The sequence below is a fragment of the Eretmochelys imbricata genome, chromosome 13 (assembly GCF_965152235.1).
Source record: "Eretmochelys imbricata isolate rEreImb1 chromosome 13, rEreImb1.hap1, whole genome shotgun sequence".
NCBI classification, from domain to species: domain Eukaryota; kingdom Metazoa; phylum Chordata; order Testudines; family Cheloniidae; genus Eretmochelys; species Eretmochelys imbricata.
Window position 1 is genome coordinate 36,037,861 of NC_135584.1, and position 17,677 is coordinate 36,055,537.

Below are 17,677 nucleotides of genomic sequence, written 5' to 3' on the forward strand. Positions count from 1 at the left end.
CGTGCCTTGGATACAGCATCTCTGCAGACCAATACATGGTAGAGCTGAGGCCGCAGCTCAGTGGACCCTTAGCAGAGGTGGCAGCTGAAATGGCTGAAGAACAGCTATGAACTTTTTTAAAAACAGGCCAGAATTAAAATGGGGCTAACACCCGAGCATGCCGTTCAGCAGTTCAGAGCCCTAAGGTGGAAAACAAAAGTGGCATTTTCCCTACACACCTATCACATTGTAAAAAATTGGGGTGCCTGGATATCAGGAGCAAGTGTTAAATTACTGGAAGATCTGTGTTTCCTAATGCAAATGCAGCAGTTCTTACAGGGTGTTCCTGAGGAAATAGAAAGGTACATCCTAGATGGGAAGCCCAAAACTGTAATCCAGGCAGGGGAAATCGGAACAAAATGGGTTGGAATGGTGTCCCTAGCCTCTCTTCGCCAGAAGCATGATTGCCAGGGCATGGATCAGTTGCTGATAACCTGTCTGTTAATTCCCTTTGGGGCATCTGGCACTGGCCACTGTCAGAGGACAGGATACTGGGCTTGAGGAACCCTTGGTCTGACCCAGTATGACCATTCTTATGTTCCTATGTTCTTATGCTCTCCTAGAAGACAGAGCACTACCTTAGTACTTCCAGCCACTGGCTGGGATTCACCATGTGCCCAAGGGGCTGGCACTGGGGGCTTTCAATGTGGACTCATCAAGTCCTGTCTGAGAGGGTGACAGGTGCTGAAAGTGTGTGGGGTTGTGTGTGTGCAGGGGCAATGTGTGTGTGTGTGGGGGTGTAAGTATGGGCGGTCTCTCCCTGGCAATGCTCTGGGTGTCCGCACATTATTCAGGGATCAAATCCAGATCTGGCTGCTCCCATCCACTCCGGAGACCAAGTCCCAGGGACCCAGTGGCTCAGAGAGCAGATATCAGCCCCTTCTCACCCAGCTCCCTTCACAGCAGAGACGGAGAGAGGAGGAGGCTGAGATCTCACAGCCAGATGAGTTTTTACACACACAGTCCTTCTTGCTTCTATTCTTCTGTGGCTGCTGCTCTGTTCTGCCACCTGCCCCTCCCTGCTCTAACCACTAACCCAGCCAGGCGCAAATTCAGGCTGCCAATCAGCAAGAGGTTTCTAACCATCAGAGGGAGGAAGTTCTGAAGCAGGACCCCAATAGGAGTTGTGGGAGGCACACAACTTGGTTAGTTTTAAGGGACAGATAGAGAAATGTATGAGTGCGTGTCATAAATATAAAGGGAAGGGTAACCACCTTTCTGTATACAGAACTATAAAATCCCTCCTGGCCAGAGGCAAAACCCTTTCACCTGTAAAGGGTTAAGAAGCTAAGATAACCTCGATGGCACCTGACCAAAATGACCAATGAGGAGACAAGTTACTTTCAAAGCTGGAGGGGGGGAACAAGGGGTCTGTCTGTCTGTGTGATGCTTTTGCTGGGAACAGATCAGGAATGCTCTTCAGAACTCCTTAAGTTGAATAGACACTGGGAGTGGATGGGTCATTACACAAAGTAAAACTATTTCCCCATGTTTATTTCCCCACCCCCACCCCCCACTGTTCCTCAGACGTTCTTGTCAACTGCTGGAAATGGCCCACCTTGATTATCACTACAAAAGGTTTTCTTCCCCTCCCCCCTGGCCCTTCCCTGCTCTCCTGCTGGTAATAGCTCATCTTAAGTGATCACTCTCCTTACAGTGTGTACGGTATCACCCATTGTTTCATGTTCTCTATGTATAAATCTCCCCACTGTATTTTCCACTGAATGCATCCAATGAAGTGAGCTGTAGCTCACGAAAGCTTATGCTCAAATAAATTTGTTAGTCTCTAAGGTGCCACAAGTACTCCTTTTCATTAAGTTAGTAAGTAATCTAGCTAGAAATGCATTAGATTTCCTGTTGTTTAATGGCTGGTAAAATAAGCTGTGCTGGATGGAATGTATATTCCTGTTTTTGTGTCTTTTTGTAACTTAAGGTTTTCCAAGAGGGATTCTCTATGTTTTGAATCTGATTACCCTGTAAAGTATTTACCATCCTGATTTTATAGAGGTGATTCTTTTACTTTTTCTTTCATTAAAATTCTTCTTTTAAGAACCTGATTGCTTTTTCATTGTTCTTAAGATCCAAGGGTTTGGGTCTGTGTTCACCTATGCAAATTGGTGAGGATTTTTATCAAGCCTTCCCCAGGAAAGGGGGTGTAGGGCTTGGGAGGATATTTTGGGGGGAAGACGTCTCCAAGTGGGCTCTTTCCCTGTTCTTTGTTTAAGATGCTTGATGGTGGCAGCATAGGGTTCAAGGACAAGGCAAAGTTTGTACCTTGGGGAAATTGTTAACCGAAACTGGTAAGAATAAGCTTAGAGGGTCTTTCATGCAGGTCCCCACATCTGAACCCTAGAGTTCAGAGTGGGGAAGGAACCTTGACAGTGCGATTGTATAATGGGTTGCTTGTGATGGGGGCATGGCTCAGGAGCCCCAGGGATCACTTCCAGTTAATGTCCTGTGTTCCCAATGCTCATGCTTCAGGGGTTCAGCCGGCCACTGGCAGGGGTCAGGAAGGGATTTTCCCCCCTGAAATGTATTCTGAGAGATTTTTTTGTTTGGGAGTTTTTTTGTTTTGTTTTACCTCCTTCCTCTGAAGCACCAGAAGATGCCCACAGCTGGAGATGGGACATTGGATGGGGATGGAGAGGGAGATGAGGTGGCACCGAGCATTCTCTTTTCCCAGCACTTGGCTGGCTGGTTCTCGTCACATGCTCAGGGTCCCACTGATTGACATATGTGGGGTCAGGAAAGAATTTTCCCCCGGCAACATCGGTAGTGACCTAGGAGGGGAATTTTGTGTCCCTCTGCCATGTGTGGTTACAGGTCATTTGCCAGAATTATTTGGGTGGATCTCACTTAACAATTTCCCTGCCATGGCAGGGGCCTTGGGCACTAGCACACCCCTCTCCCTCCTGTTCTCTGCCTGAGGCTGTGATACTTTGGCATCACTTTGGCTGTTGGGTTAGTGTGTGGGTGCTGTTAGTGGCCTGTGCTATACTAGATGATCGGGCCTTAAATTGTATAATTCTATTCCCCTGACTGCCTCCATAGAACTGGGGGTAAAACACACAAGTTCTGAATCTCAGTGGCTTGTGATCTAAACCAAAGTCACGTCCTCTCTCAGGCCCATGACTAGAATTCAGGAATCTTGTTTCCCAGCCCGCCTGCCTAACTCACTGCCCCAGTACTCTCCCACAGCTGGGTTTAGAACCCCAGAGTTTTGACTCTCAGCCTAACCCAATCTGCCTACTAGGCCTCATTCTTTTCCCAGACCTGACTCCTCTCCTTCCATACAGCTCTGCTGATTTTCAGTAGCTGGGGATCTGGGCCATTGTTTTTCCACTACTACACATTTAAGTCCAATGCCTAATTAACATGGTGGAGAAAGGTACTCTGATTTAAAATTCTAACCCCTTCCCCTCGTCAGTGCAGGTGTTAGCGCTCGGAACAAACAGCCCCCAGGTGTCTCAGTAATTATCCAGTAAAACCAGGGAAGACCATATTTTAGAGGCCCACCCATTGCCACATTATAATTCTAGCTATGAATTTAAACTGATATAATTAAATGAGTGGAAAAGGCTGTGTGGATGTTCTTAATTCAGTTTAAACCAGATTATTCTGGTTTGTTTAAAATCAATTAGGAATAGGTTTAAGCTAACCTGCAATCAGCTTCTTTGAGACCAAAATAAGTGTGTCCAAATATTGGTTTAACTATGTCAGTTTAAAAGTCAATTCATGTTATACCAGCCGCTAAGGCCTACATTGTTACAAGAGCCCAATAAAAAACATCCTTCAACTGCCCAGTAGTTCTCCAGAAAAGAGCAGATTTACATTCCAGAATGATAGGCAGACAGCCAGAAAATAGAAAAGTTGAGAATAGATACATCCAAGTTTAAAAGAAATAAAATAAAGGCTTTAAAACATTTCAGGTAGACTTATTTTCTCTTTCATAAAGGAACAAGAAAAGAAAAAAAGTATTTTACAATTCCTTTGTAGATCGCCTTTAAAAAGAACTTCTGTTCTGTTTGGTATTCTTTGTAGTCAGATGATCAGAGTAGATACATTTTTGGGTTTGTCTGGAACCCAGAATTTATGTAAAGCCATTTTAATCAAATCTAGACATACGTATAAAATATATTTATTGGTTTAACATTTCCAATCTCTATTGGAATCTTATGAATCAAATCTATGAATTCATATAATATATATTTACTACTTTAATATTTGACTTTAACTTGTAAATTAATGTAATATACAGTTCTTGACCTAATATTTCAACTGATTCTAGAAATGTGTCCTATATGGAAATATTAATGCAATATTTTAATTAGCTCTAGAGGCTAAAAAAATACAATATACAATATATCATTATTAATATTTAATAAAATATTTTAATAAAATCTGGAAATGAGTACAAAACTAGTCAAATGTAATATATAATTGTTAATTTACTATTTTAATTAAAAATGAGCCTATATGATTAATTACTTTAATCAAAATAGAATTCATTGCAGATATAATGCAGATATAATGCAACATGCTTAACAAATCTGGAAATCATCCCAATAATCTTAAATTTAATCAAGTCTAGGAATTAACATGATATGTAAATATTAATTTAACATGTGAACTGAATCTAGCAATTAGTACAGTATGGACTTAATGAGTTTAAATTTTCATTGAATCTGGGAATGAATATGATATATAATTCTCAATGTATTATTTTAATCAAAACAGTAATTAATATAAAACAATTCTTCATTTATTATTTAAATTGAATACAGAAATTGAGAGCATATATCGGTTTTCATTTATTTTAATCAAAAATAGGAATTGATATAATATGCAGTGAATCAAATAATCAAATCAAGAAATTATTATAACCTGTAACTTTTAATCCTGGTCATTGACTGGGGTTCCTAGGTGCTACCTCAGTAATAATTAAAAACTAAGTAATTAGTAAATAGTATAATTATCAAGTGACTATACCTTAATTTCACATATAATATACATTCAGTTCACAAATAAAAATGGATTCCAGAGTTTAATCATATTGATGTATTAATATAGATTTTTCTTCTGCAGAGCTGCGAGGGTCAATCCATGATTGATGTCATTTTTGGATCTATCCAAACTCAAGGTAAGGAATTTTAAAAAGTCACCTAAAGATGCAGCCTTAGCCCAGTCAATGTCACTTTTGGCTCGAAGAGTAGGGAGCAGAGAACTTGAAATCAGTTTCCCGTGCTACTCTGAGTATCCTCTGTTGCGTTGACCAGCATAGATGGGGTTTGTGATCTTAGACTGGTCCAGAGGAGCTGATCCAGCTGTAGAAGGAGGAGCAAGAGTTTGTTTCAGAGGCAGGACAGCTAGCCAAATGCCAGAATGCAGGATCTTTGTCTGGTGCTGAGGGTTTCCAAAGGCAGAATAAACCCAGCTTGAGTGTCCGATCCCAAGCAGAGTTTGAAATGTGATATGTATGAGAGAGATACTGACAGTGACTCTGTGTGTGTGTGTATGTGTGTGTGTGCTACTACTACCCTACTACTCTAATGACTCCTCCCCTCCCAGATCTCTAGCTAGAACGTTGGTGTCCTGTTGATTATTTCAGCTCCAGGGCCCCCTGATGAATATGATCAACAATACCATCCCGGTGACCAAGTTCATCCTGCTGGATTTCCCCTCCCTGGGTTGGCTGAGTCACACCTTCCTCTGTGCCCTCCTCTCCCTGGCCTATGATGGGACGCTGGCAGGAAACCTGTGCATTGTGTGGGCTGTGCGGCGGGATCCCCACCTCCAACACCTGCCCATGTACATCCTGCTGGGAAACTTCACCTGGCTGGAGATCTGCTACGTCACGACCACGCTGCCATGGATGCTCTCTGACCTGGTGTCCCCCAGCGTCCCCATCTCCTTCCAGGCCTGCTTTGTGCAGTTTTAATTCTTCTTTTCCATGGGGGCCACCGAGTGCCTCTTCCTCTTGGCCATGGCCTTGGATAGCTACCTGCCATCTGCCACCCCCTGCGCTACCACATCCTCATATCCCACCAGCTCTGCTGGGCCCTGGTGGCCTCTTGCTGGCTCTGTGGCTTCCTTTGGTTTGTAGTGCCCACCGTCCGCATCTCTCAGCTCTCCTTCTGCGGTTCCAACACCCTGGATCATTTTCTCTTTGACCCAGCCCCATTGGTGGCTGCCTCCTGTACCCCAGCTCCCCAGACTGAACAGGCCTGCTATGCCCTGAGCTCCCTCATCATCTTTGTCACCATCCTCTTCATCTTGGCCTCCTACGGGCTAGTCATCAGGGCTGTGCTGTGGCTGCACGCAGGGGCTGGGAGGCACAAGGCCTTCTCCACCTGCACCTCTCATCTGGCCATGGTGGGCCTGTTCTATGGCTCTGCCATGGTCACCTATGTCAACCCAGCTGCCTCAGGGAGCAGTGGGAAAGTGGTGACTCTCTTCTACACAGTGGGGACCCCGCTGCTCAACCCACTGATCTACAACTTGAGGAACAAGGAGATGAAGGAGGCTGAGAGGAGGACCCTGCTGGGGAAGCGGTAAGGGGTTCTGCTCTGGCCCCAGCCTGCAGGCACTGGACAGTCAGGGGGTTGGGCAATGGGATATGGGCCTTTTCCTTCTGGGTAGTGCAGGCTCCAATGCAGCAGGGGGAACACACACAGCATTTTTCATGACCTCTAGGGGCTACTCATAGTATAAATGTAAGCAGAGTCAGGGTGGGCTCCACCCTGACATCTGGTGGTGAGGTGTGGAAAGTTGTGGAAAAGAACTTCAGGGGCTGATCTCATTTGCATAGGCACACCCACCCCACCTAGAATGAGGCCATAACTGCCCAAATGGTCACTTTGGCTGTTGTGGGATCCCCAGTGTCTCTGTTATTGGGGCGGGAAGAATAAATTGTTATTACCCTGATTATGGGAACTGTGCTTGGAACTGTACTTGGCCTTTTTGTTATGATGGAGGATTCACCATCAACTGAGTAGCACTCACTAGGCAAGGGACATGGGTTCCAAAACTCTGTGAATTGAGAGAGACTTGAGACAGGTATTAGTGCCTGGTGGTGTAGGCCCCCATTGTGAAGGCCTGAAGCACCAATTGTACGTCTGTCTCTCTCCACTGTGGAATGTCAGAGCTAATTTTGGGTCTATTAAGAGTTTTGTTACAGGTACTGTGCTGAATTCACTTCAGCCTTATGGTGCACCAGCACTAAGGCTCCCACTACTATGAGCTGAAATCACTGAGAGCTGTGTCAAGTAGTGGGGAGCCAGAAGATCTAGTGTGCAGCGGAGCTATTTGTGAGACGGTGGGGTGAGCAGAGCTGTTTGTGAGACAGCGGTGTGTTCGTGAGACGGCGAGCTGAGCAGAGCCGGTCGTGAGACAGCGGTGTGTTCGTGAGACGGCGAGCTGAGCAGAGCCGGTCGTGAGACGGCGAGCTGAGCAGAGCGGAGCCGGTCGTGGTGGAGCGGAGCAGAGCCCTGTGGGGCAGTCAGCTTCAGGACACGTAAGGTGCCCCTTACCTCTTTCCCCCACACCCAGGCACATTTTAGCCAGACTGGGGAGTAACACTCTGCAGATGAACTTTTGAACTCTGGGGCTGGACTTTTTGGACTTTGGGTGATTTGTGGATTGCTGGACTCAAGAGATGTTTGGGTTCTGGGACTCAAGAACCTGAGGGAAAGGATGTGGCCCAATTTTTCTGGGGTGGGTCGTTGCTCATGGTTTGGTTAATGAACAATAGTTGTGGTGTTTCCCCAATTTAATGCTGATGTTGTTTACCTCATGTTATTAAAGATTCTCTACTACACCGAGACTCTGTGCTTGCGAGAGGGGAAGTATTGCCTCTTTGAGGCGCCCAGGGGGTGTGTAAGATTTTCCCAGGTCACTGGGTGGGGGCTCGAGCCAGTTTTGCATTTGCTTTGATGAGAGGGAACCCCTGTGTACTGAACCCGGCCCTTGCTGCTATCAACTTGGCCTGGCAGAAGGGTTACATAAATAATGCCTGTATGATGATACAACTGGAAAATGGGGGGGGGCAGGGGCAGGGGCAGGGGAAGGTGGGGGGTATATGTGTCCTTGATGGAGGAAATAAGCTGTGCAGAGTATATGTGTGTGTTTGCAGGGGCTAGGAGTGCAAACTGAGTGTGTGTGCAGGGAGGCTGGCTCGCATCACTGCCCTTTCTGTGCAGCTGTATTTAAAAGCGGATACCTGGATAAAAGTGTTATCACACTTAGAGCCAAAGAGCAAAGTTCTGCTCTCCTTTTCTCTGCTGTCAATCAAAAGCAACCCCAGTGATTTGCAGAGACTGACACCAGTGCAACTGGGACCAAAATCATGGTGACATTATGTTTGTACATTATGGATCACACACCCATCCCACAGCCAGAGATAGAACCCAGGAATCCCAGCACCCCGAGACTAACTCAGGGCTAGGGACAGAAATGAGAAGGCTTCTAACCATCAGAGGTGTGAGGTTCTGGAACAGATTCCCAATATGAGTTGAGTTAAAACTACGAGTTAAAACAATTACTTTTAAGGGAGAGCTGGACAAATATATGAGTGGGGTTGTATGATGGGGTTTCTTGTGATGGGGAGGGGGACAGGGTTTAGCAATCCTGAAGGTCCTTTCTGGTTCATTTCTGATGTTCCTAGAAGCTCATGCTTCACGGTTTCAGCTGGACACCTGCAAGGGGTGATGAGGGATTTCCCCTCCCCCTCAGCACCAAAAAATATTCTATTTTTTTTATGAGAAGGGTTGTTTGTGTTCTTGTCTTCTTCCTCCAAAGCATCAGGGATGGCCACTGCTGGAGAAGGGAAATGAATGGGGGTGGGCATGGCTCAGAGGTGGCACTGAGCATTCTCTGTTGCAGGTGCTTGGCTTGCTGATTTTTGCTCACATGCTCTGGGTCTAACTGGTCACCATATGTGGGGTGGGGAAGGAATTAGCCCCCCGGTCAGATTGGCAGTGACCTTGGGGGTTTTGCACCTTCCTCTGCTGCGTGGGATGCAGCTCGCTCATCAGGATTATCTGGGTTTATCTCACTTAACCCTTTCCCTGCTATTGTGAGGCTCTTGGTTCACATCAGTCCCTGCTATTCTCTGCCTGTGGCAAATAATAATTTAGTCACCAATGGACTGTCCTATTTTGGTCTAAATTTTGGTCTGCTGGGTGGTGTTGGTGGCTTGTGATTTACAGAAGGTCAGGTGAGGTGCGGTGGCGATCCCTGGTGGGCTGGCTTAAACTCTAACCAATGAGTCCCCACTCCCAGATCCCCTGCTCTAACCCACTAGAGCCCACTGCCCTCCCAGAGCTATGGATAGATCCCAGGAGTGGTGACTACTCATCCCTCCCTGCTGTAAGCCACTGGACCCCACTGCCCTCTGAGAGCTGGTAAAAGAATCCAGAGTCCTGGCTCCCAGTCCAGTCCTCTGAGCACTGCACCACATACCCACTGCCTGTGCTGTGTCAGTTCTAGGCATTAACGGAGGCTGTCCATCCCTGAGGGGTGTCCATCTGTTATCTTTCATGGGAGTTAGACCCGATTAATAAATCATGCAGACCAGACTGTAAATCCCTTGGCATAATTAGCTTGTTTTAATGTCTGAACATTTCTTGGTCTGGGTATTGATGATTTGGGTCACTGGCAGAGCCAATTTAAGAGCTGAGCTGAAGTTACCGCTGGTTCCTGCTTGAAAAGTTGAAGTCAGGCAATTAAAAGGAAAAGTTATCTGATCTCCTGAGAGAGCTGAGGGCAGAACCAAGTGCTAGGAGAAGGGTGGGGGCTGTGGGTCAGGACTGGGTGGGTCAGGACTGGGTCCCCACCTGGTGGAGAGGGCAGCTGTGTCTCCAGGGTCCATTCAGCTCTTGGTCTCTGGCAATGAGCAGAGCTATTCAGTCTCAGGTTCACATGGACCCCTGCTCTGCTGGGAACGAGCCCACTCATTACACATGGGCCCCACTGCACAGAGCAGGTGGGCATCACTACTGAAAGGGGGTCTAGTTCATTAGGATTCAACACATGGCGGGTGGGATGAGAGACCCCTGTCCTTTGACCACGCTCCACACTCAGGCACTGTAGAACAGACCCAGCATAGAAATGAACGTTCAGCTACTGTCCTGAGCAGCAGGAAGCCTCCCACTTCCCAACTGATATCGGAGTTCCAGGGAGGATGAACCCAGCACCTGACAGCCCATGGAGGGAGTGGGGGGCGGAGCGCTTGAAAAGTTCACATGACCCTATTGTCATTCCTGCACACCCCACCCCCAACCCCCGCCGATCGCAGTTACCAGGCTCCCTCCTGTGTCCAGAGACATAAGGGGCTAGATCCACACAGGAACTTGCACCCAGTGGTGCAGCATCTGACGTTTAGGTTCCTGCTGCCCAGTGCAATCCAGAGCCCCCAGGTAGGTGCCCAGGCTCCATAGACCACACATGGGGATAAAGAGGCACCTATGGTCGGGAGCTACCCAAACTAGCCATAGGGAAATGCCAAGGAGAGGGGTGGGGCCAAAGCCCCATCCTTCAAAGGGTTGCAGGCATCTGTAATCAGGATTTGCAGCCGGGACCGCTCTCCGGGAGTAAGGCATCTGGGCCGAATGTGCAAATTTGCCTTAATCCTTCTGTGAATGATCTGTATGGCTCTGTACCGATCCCCTTGGCAGCGCTTGCCCCTGGGGAAGGAATCAGTTCTCTCCCTGGGACATGACAGATCAAGCCAGGTATTGCAGACACAGAGCCACTAGGACCATCTGGGCTGGAACCAACCCATTGGGATGGAAGTCCCTAACAAGACACTGAGAACCCCAGGGACTGAAGACAAACCCTTAGCTGCAGAGGTAGCTGAACATGTGACCGCAGCCTGGCTATGTCCGAAGGACAAAGACACTGGGGGGCAGATGGCTGTCAATGAGAGCTGGACTCACACAGACACAACGTGTGTGCTGGGGACAGAGGGCCAAAGACAATGGAGCATTGAGGAGCAGGTCTACGGGCCAGACACACTTTATATAAACAGAGAGCAGGAATCCGGGCCGGACCCACTCTCTACACGCACAGAGAGCGGGGCCCCAGGCCAGACCCACTCTGTACACATGGAGATCAAGGTCCCTGTGATAAAGGGAGAGGGGAAGGGTAGCTCCCTTTTATGGATGCCCAGCCAGCCAGTTAGCTGTAAAATCCCTCTTGGTGTCTGTTCTCTGCTTGCTTTACCTGTAAAGGGTTAACAAACCAACAGGTAAAAGAAAAGGAGTGGGCACCTGACCAAAAGAGTCAATGGGAAGGCTAGCACTTTTTAAAATGGGAAGAAAAACTTCCCCTTTGTCTGTTGTTCTCCAGAGAAGGAGACACAGAACAGCAATGCTGTAAGCAGGAATGCTGTGTAAACTTCATCTTCCATACCTAGAAGGCAGGGAATGTTTAAATACACACGATCAGGTTTATTTCTTTATTTTGGCTTGTGGCTCTCCTCCGTTCTAAACCCCAGGTGCTTTTATTTGCTTGTAACTTTTAAGCTGAACCCCAAGAAAGTTATTCTTGATACTTAATTTTTGGAATTGCTCTTTTAATATCTAGCAAAAGCCTAAGTTCCAGATGTATTTTCTTCCTTTTTGTTTCTAATAACATTTATATTTTTTAAGAACAGGATTGGATTTTTGGTGTCCTAAGAGGTTTGTGAATGTTGTTTGATTAGCTGATAGCAACAGCTAATTTTCTCTGTTTTCTTTCTCAGCTCTTCCGGGGGGGGGGGGGGGGGGTGTTTGTGTGTGTGTGAAAGGGCTTGAGGGTTCTAAGGGTTTTGGTTTTTTGTTTTTTTTTTGCATTTGGATCATGGCAGTGTTTACCAAGCCAAGCTCAGAAAAAAGGTGTAACCTTGGGAATGTAATACAAGCCTGGAGTGGCAAGTATTCATTTTTCAAATCCTTGCGGGCCCCCACTTCTGCACTCAGCGTGACAGAGTAGGGATTCAGCCTTGACAGGGGCAATCATCACTGATGAAGGATCCAAGGCAGACATTTGGGCAAGAACTGCACAAACAACAGCAGCAGTGGCAAAGCTAACCCTGTGCATGAGGCTGAGGCCAGGCACCGAAACCTTAGAAAATCCAGTCTTTCCAAAACGGCACCGTCAGGCCAAGTTTTCCTCCAGCAACATGGGGATGGGATAATCATCATAGACTTCAAAAGTCCACATTCCTGACCAGCCCTTGTACTGGACCGGCAACCTGGCTGTAGGCAAGTCAAAAGAGTTTGACTGAAAGGGTTGAATCATCACTTGGACCTCTGGGTCGATTAAGTTGGGGTCCACTAAGGATTGGTGAATAGCCGACACTTGTGCTCCGGTGTCCCTCCACGCTGTAACCTTTTTCCCACCCACACTCACAGTTTCCCTCTGCTCTGAGAGTATCTGGAGGCATCTGGGCCTGAGGACCTTCGGTGTGACCCCAGTGCAATGAACTGTAATCTGTTGGGGTTCTTGGGGCAGTTGGCCTTTACATGCCCTGGCTCGTTACATTTAAAACATCGCCCACCTGATGGGTCACTGGGGCGAGGTGGGTTGCTGGAGAACGGTGTGGTGGGATGATAAAGTGTCTGGGGTTTTCCTTGGGGTATAGTTGGGGCCTTGGGCTGCCCCCGGTAGTAGGGTATGGTCTGAGGGTGCCCCTTCTGGTATCCACTCAAACTGCGACAGAGTTGTTCCTCTCTCCTCCCTCCACCCGTTTTCTTCCGGTTTGCCCTGCCTCTCTGGCAGTCTGGGACTGCTCGTATTGATCAGCATAAGAAGCAAGACTTTCTGCTGAGTCCATTTTCTTATCCCATAAACACTGTTTTATATCATCCTTGGACATATTCAGGAATTGCTCCTGTATCATCAAATCCTGCATTCCTCCTAAGTTAGTTACAGCTCGTCCGTTGAGCCATTTATCAAACAGGTCGGTCATTTGGTTTACATAAGCCACATTACTTAGTCCGGGCCCTCTCTTAAGGGTTCAAAATTTTACTCTGTAAGTTTCAGGTGTAACTTGAAATTGTTTTAAAACCAAATCCTTGAATTTATTATAGTCAGAAGCCTCCTCAATAGGCATCTTATTGAATATGTCCAGAGCTCTTCCAGTCAATTTTGTGACCAATGTGGTCATCTTGTGAGCTTCAGGAATTTGATGGAGTCTGCACAGTCTCTCAAAGGTGAGAAAATATTCAGCAATATCTCTGGATTCATCATACTGTGGACATAGTCGTTCCCATTTGTGGATTGTTGGGGAAGGATTGTTAGGGTTATCCGGTAGATTCATCTTAGCCTTTTCCAGATCTAAGCGCTTCAGCGCTAACTCCGTCTCCAACCGTTGGTTCTCCACCTCCACCGCCAAGCTTTTTGCCTCTTTCCTCGCCTCTGCTTCCAACTCCAAACATTTTAAGATAGGTAATTCTAGTTGCTGTTGGATACTGCATTTTGCCATCCTAGCTCCTGCTTACCTAGCTTACCCGAGAGCGGGAAAGAAAGAAAAAACCTGCTTGTGATTCCCAATTCGCTGTGCTGTAATCTGATACCTTTGCCTTTGGTACCTTTGCCTGAAGCTGTTCCCAGCTAACAGAAAAATCCTTTTCATTCTGTGCTTTTTCAAAATGATCTTTGGTTCATAATGATCCCATGGCTACCACCACGTCAGGGTTCCTTCCCCACTCTGAACTCTGGGGTACAGATGTGGGGACCCACATGAAAGACCCCCCCCAAGCTTATTTCTACCATCCTAGGTTAAATCTTTCCCAAGAGACAAAATTCCCCATATCTGGGGTTCAGTATGCTGCCACCACCAAGCGGTTTAACAAAGAATCAGGGAAGAGACCACTTGGAGACATCTTCCCCCAAAATACCTCCCCAAGCCTTACACCCCCTTTCCTGGGGAGGCTTGAGAATAAACCAGATGAGCACAGACCAGCCTTAGGTTTTTAGGACCCTAAAAACCCAATCAGATTCTTAAAAAACAGAACTTTATTAGAAAAACAAAAAAAGATAAAAGAACAACTCTGTAAGATTAGAATGGAAGATAATCTTACAGGCAGTCAGATTCAAAACATAGAGAATCCCTCTAGGCAAAACCTTAAGTTACAAAAAGACACAAAAACAGGGACACACATTCCCTCCAGCACAGCGACTTTCACAAGCCAAAAACAAAAGAAAATCTAACGCATTTTCTAGCTAGATTACTTACTAACTCTAAAGGAGTTGGATTGCTTGCTTTCTTGATCTGTCCCTGGCAGAGGCATCACACAGACAGACAGACAAAGAGACCTCGCCGCCCCCCCCCCGCCCAGATTTGAAAGTATCTTGTCCCCTTATTGGTCATTTTGATCTGGAGGATGGTGTGGATTGCACTCTCAGCAAGTTTGCAGGTGACACTGAACTGGGAGGAGAGGTAGATATGCTGGAAGGTAGGGATAGGATACAGAGGGACCTAGATAAATTAGAGGATTGGGCCAAAAGAAATCTGATGAGGTTCAACAAGGACAAGTGCAGAGTCCTGCACTTAGGACGGAAGAATCCCATGCACCGCTACAGACTAGGGACCGAATGGCTCGGCAGCAGTTCTGCATAAAAGGACCTAGGGGTTACAGTGGATGAGAAGCTGAATATGAGTCAACAGTGTGCCCTTGTTGCCAAGAAGGCCAATGGCATTTTGGGATGTATAAGTAGGGGCATTGCCAGCAGATCGAGGGATGTGATCGTTCCCCTCTATTCAACATTGGTGAGGCCTCATCTGGAGTACTGTGTCCAGTTTTGGGCCCCACACTACAAGAAGGATGTGGAAAAATTGGAAAGAGTCCAGCGGAGGGCAACAAAATTAGGGGACTGGAACACATGACTTATGAGGAGAGGCTGAGGGAACTGGGATTGTTTAGTGTGCGGAAGAGAAGAATGAGAGGGGATTTGATAGCTGCTTTCAACTACCTGAAAGGGGGTTCCAAAGAGGATGGATCTAGACTGTTCTCAATGGTAGCAGATGACAGAACAGGGAGTAATGATCTCAAGTTGCAGTGGGGGAGGTATAGGTTGGATATTAGAAAAACTTTTTTCGCTAGGAGGGTGGTGAAACACTGGAATGCGTTACCTAGGGAGGTGGTGGAATCTCATTCCTTAGATATTTTTAAGGTCAGGCTTGACAAAGCCCTGGCTGGGATGATTTAGTTGGGGATTGGTCCTGCTTTGAGCAGTGGTTTGGATTAGATGACCTCCTGAGGTCCCTTCCACCCCTGATATTCCATGATACTATGATTCTATGATTTTGGTCAGGTGCCAGCCAGGTTACTTGAGCTTCTTAACCCTTTACAGGTAAGAGGATTTTATAGTACTATATCAGAGCTTCTTAATCACTTCCCTTTATATTTATGACAGGCACACCATGGAAAAGTCAGACACAGATCAATCCTAGATATCCAGCTCCATGACGGAAATGAAGGGAGAGGATGGGGGAATGGGGACTTCCCAGGAGCTCCCAGTGCCAGGATGGAGGGCTGCCTTTAACTCCGGTCGAGTTCTAACTGAGGCAGAAAGGAATTTCTACCTAGAGATGATGCGCTTGGAAGCGGAGGACAAGCGCTTGGAGGCGGAAATGCAGGCAAAATGCTTGGAGGCAGAAGCGGAGGAGAGAAGAGAGGTGAAGCGCTTGGAGGTGGAGTTAGAGCTGAAGCGCTTAGGGCTGGAAAGGGCTAAGCTGGGTCTACGAGGTAACCCTTACAGTGCTTCTCCAGGTACCGCTCCCCATTCCAAGAAATTCCCCACATAGAAGGTAAGTGATGATACAGAGGCCTTCTTAGAAAATTTTGAAAGGGCCTGCCTTGGGTACAGTACCCCTACAGATCAGTATATGGTGAGGCTGAGGCTGCAACTCAGTGGACCCTTAACAGAAGTGGCAGTTGGTGCCTAAAGAACACATGAATGAGTACGACTTTTTAAACAAAAGGCCAGAATTAGAGTGAGGCTAACACTCGAGCATGCCTGTTGGCGGTTCAGAGCTCTAAGGTGGAAACCAGACGTGGCATTTTCCCAACACGCCGACCACATTGTGAAAAATTGGGATGCCTGGATATCAGGAGCAAGCGTTAAATCTCGGGAAGATCTATCTCTCCTAATGCAAATGGAGCAGTTCTTAGCGGGTGTCCCTGAGGAAATAGAAAGGTACATCCTAGATGGGAAGCCCAAAACTGTAATGAGGCAGGGGAGATCGAAACCAAATGGTTGGAGGTGGCGGAGAAGAAGAAAGCTAATAGCAGTTGGAGCGAATACCAGAAGGGGCAACCTGAGATGACACCCCACCATTGGGGTCAGCCCAAAGCCCCACCTCACAAGGAGGAGCCCTCTACACAGCCAGGGAGACCCCAGATGCCCTCTCATCGCACCACGCCACTCTCCAACCACCCACCTCGCCGCAGGACACAGTCAGCTGGGAGATGCTTTAAATGTAATAAGCTGGGGCATGTGAAGGCCAACTTCCCCAAGAGCACCAGCCGACTGCATCTCATCACCCTGTAATTCCACCAAGAGCCTTCAGGCCCAGATGCCTCACAAATACCCCCAGAACGAAGGGAAACTGTGAGTGTGGGTGGGAGGAAGATTACTGCTTGGAGAGGCACTGGAGCACAGGTGTCAGCTATGCACCAATCCCTGGTAGACTCCAAATTCATCTACCCAAATGCCCAAGTGATGGTGCAACCCTTTAAGGCCAACTCTTTTAACTTGCGTACAGCTAGTTTTCCTGTCCAGTACAAGGGCTGGTCAGGAATATGGACTTTTGCAGTCTATGACGATTATCCCATTCCCATGCTGCTGGGAGACGACTTAGCCAACCATATAGGGCTAACAGAAAGGGTGAGGACGGTCACCCACAGCCAGGCTAAACAGGCCTCCACACCTAACTCCATTCCTGAGCCTCCTACAGGGACCCAGCCAGAAGTGGGGGAACCCGACCCCAAACCAAAGTCTATGGCATCAGTTGTGGATCCAGTTCCTGGGACCCAGTCATAACCATCCCAACAATTGAAACTGGCAGAGCTGTCAGCACCAGAGCCCGTGCTTGCAAACCCTCCAGAGTGAGGGGAGCCAGCTGTAACGATGCTGGTTCTGGCAGGACCCAACTGAGAGTGCCAATTCAGGACAAATTGCTTACAGCAGGGCAGTTACAGCCCACGGCTGGGGTTTCTATGCACTCCAAGGCAAACCAAACCAGCCAAACAGAGAAGACTTTGGTTTTACCCCACTGGCTAACCACAAGTCACACAAGCAATTCCCTTAGACACTCCAGTTTCCCAGTATCACCACCAATGCCCCTTGTTATGGGACAGATGGTTATGAAAACCAATACCCCAGTAAAAGGAAAGAGGTTCTCTCGATCCCAAAGAACCAAGCCCCAGACCCAGGTCAATATACAAATCAGATCTTACCCACAAATCACGCTGTTGCCAATCCTTTAGAATCTAAAATCTGAAAAGGAAAAAGATATAGATGAGAGCTAGAATTGGTTAAATGGAAACAATTACATACAGTCATGGCAAAGTTCTTGGTTCAGGCTTGCAGCAGTGATAGAATAAACTGCAGGTTCAAATCAAGTCTCTGGAGCACATCCACTGCTGGGATC

The 17,677-nt window shown here is 47.2% G+C and overlaps 2 pseudogenes; both read left to right on the top strand.

Annotated features, from left to right (window-relative positions):
- Positions 1-5,662: 5,662 nt before the first annotated feature.
- On the top strand, positions 5,663-6,594 carry LOC144273193 (olfactory receptor 11G2-like; annotated as a pseudogene).
- A 9,019-nt stretch (positions 6,595-15,613) lies between these two features.
- LOC144273194 (olfactory receptor 4M1-like) overlaps positions 15,614-17,677 on the top strand; it is a 151,905-nt pseudogene continuing 149,841 nt past the window's right edge.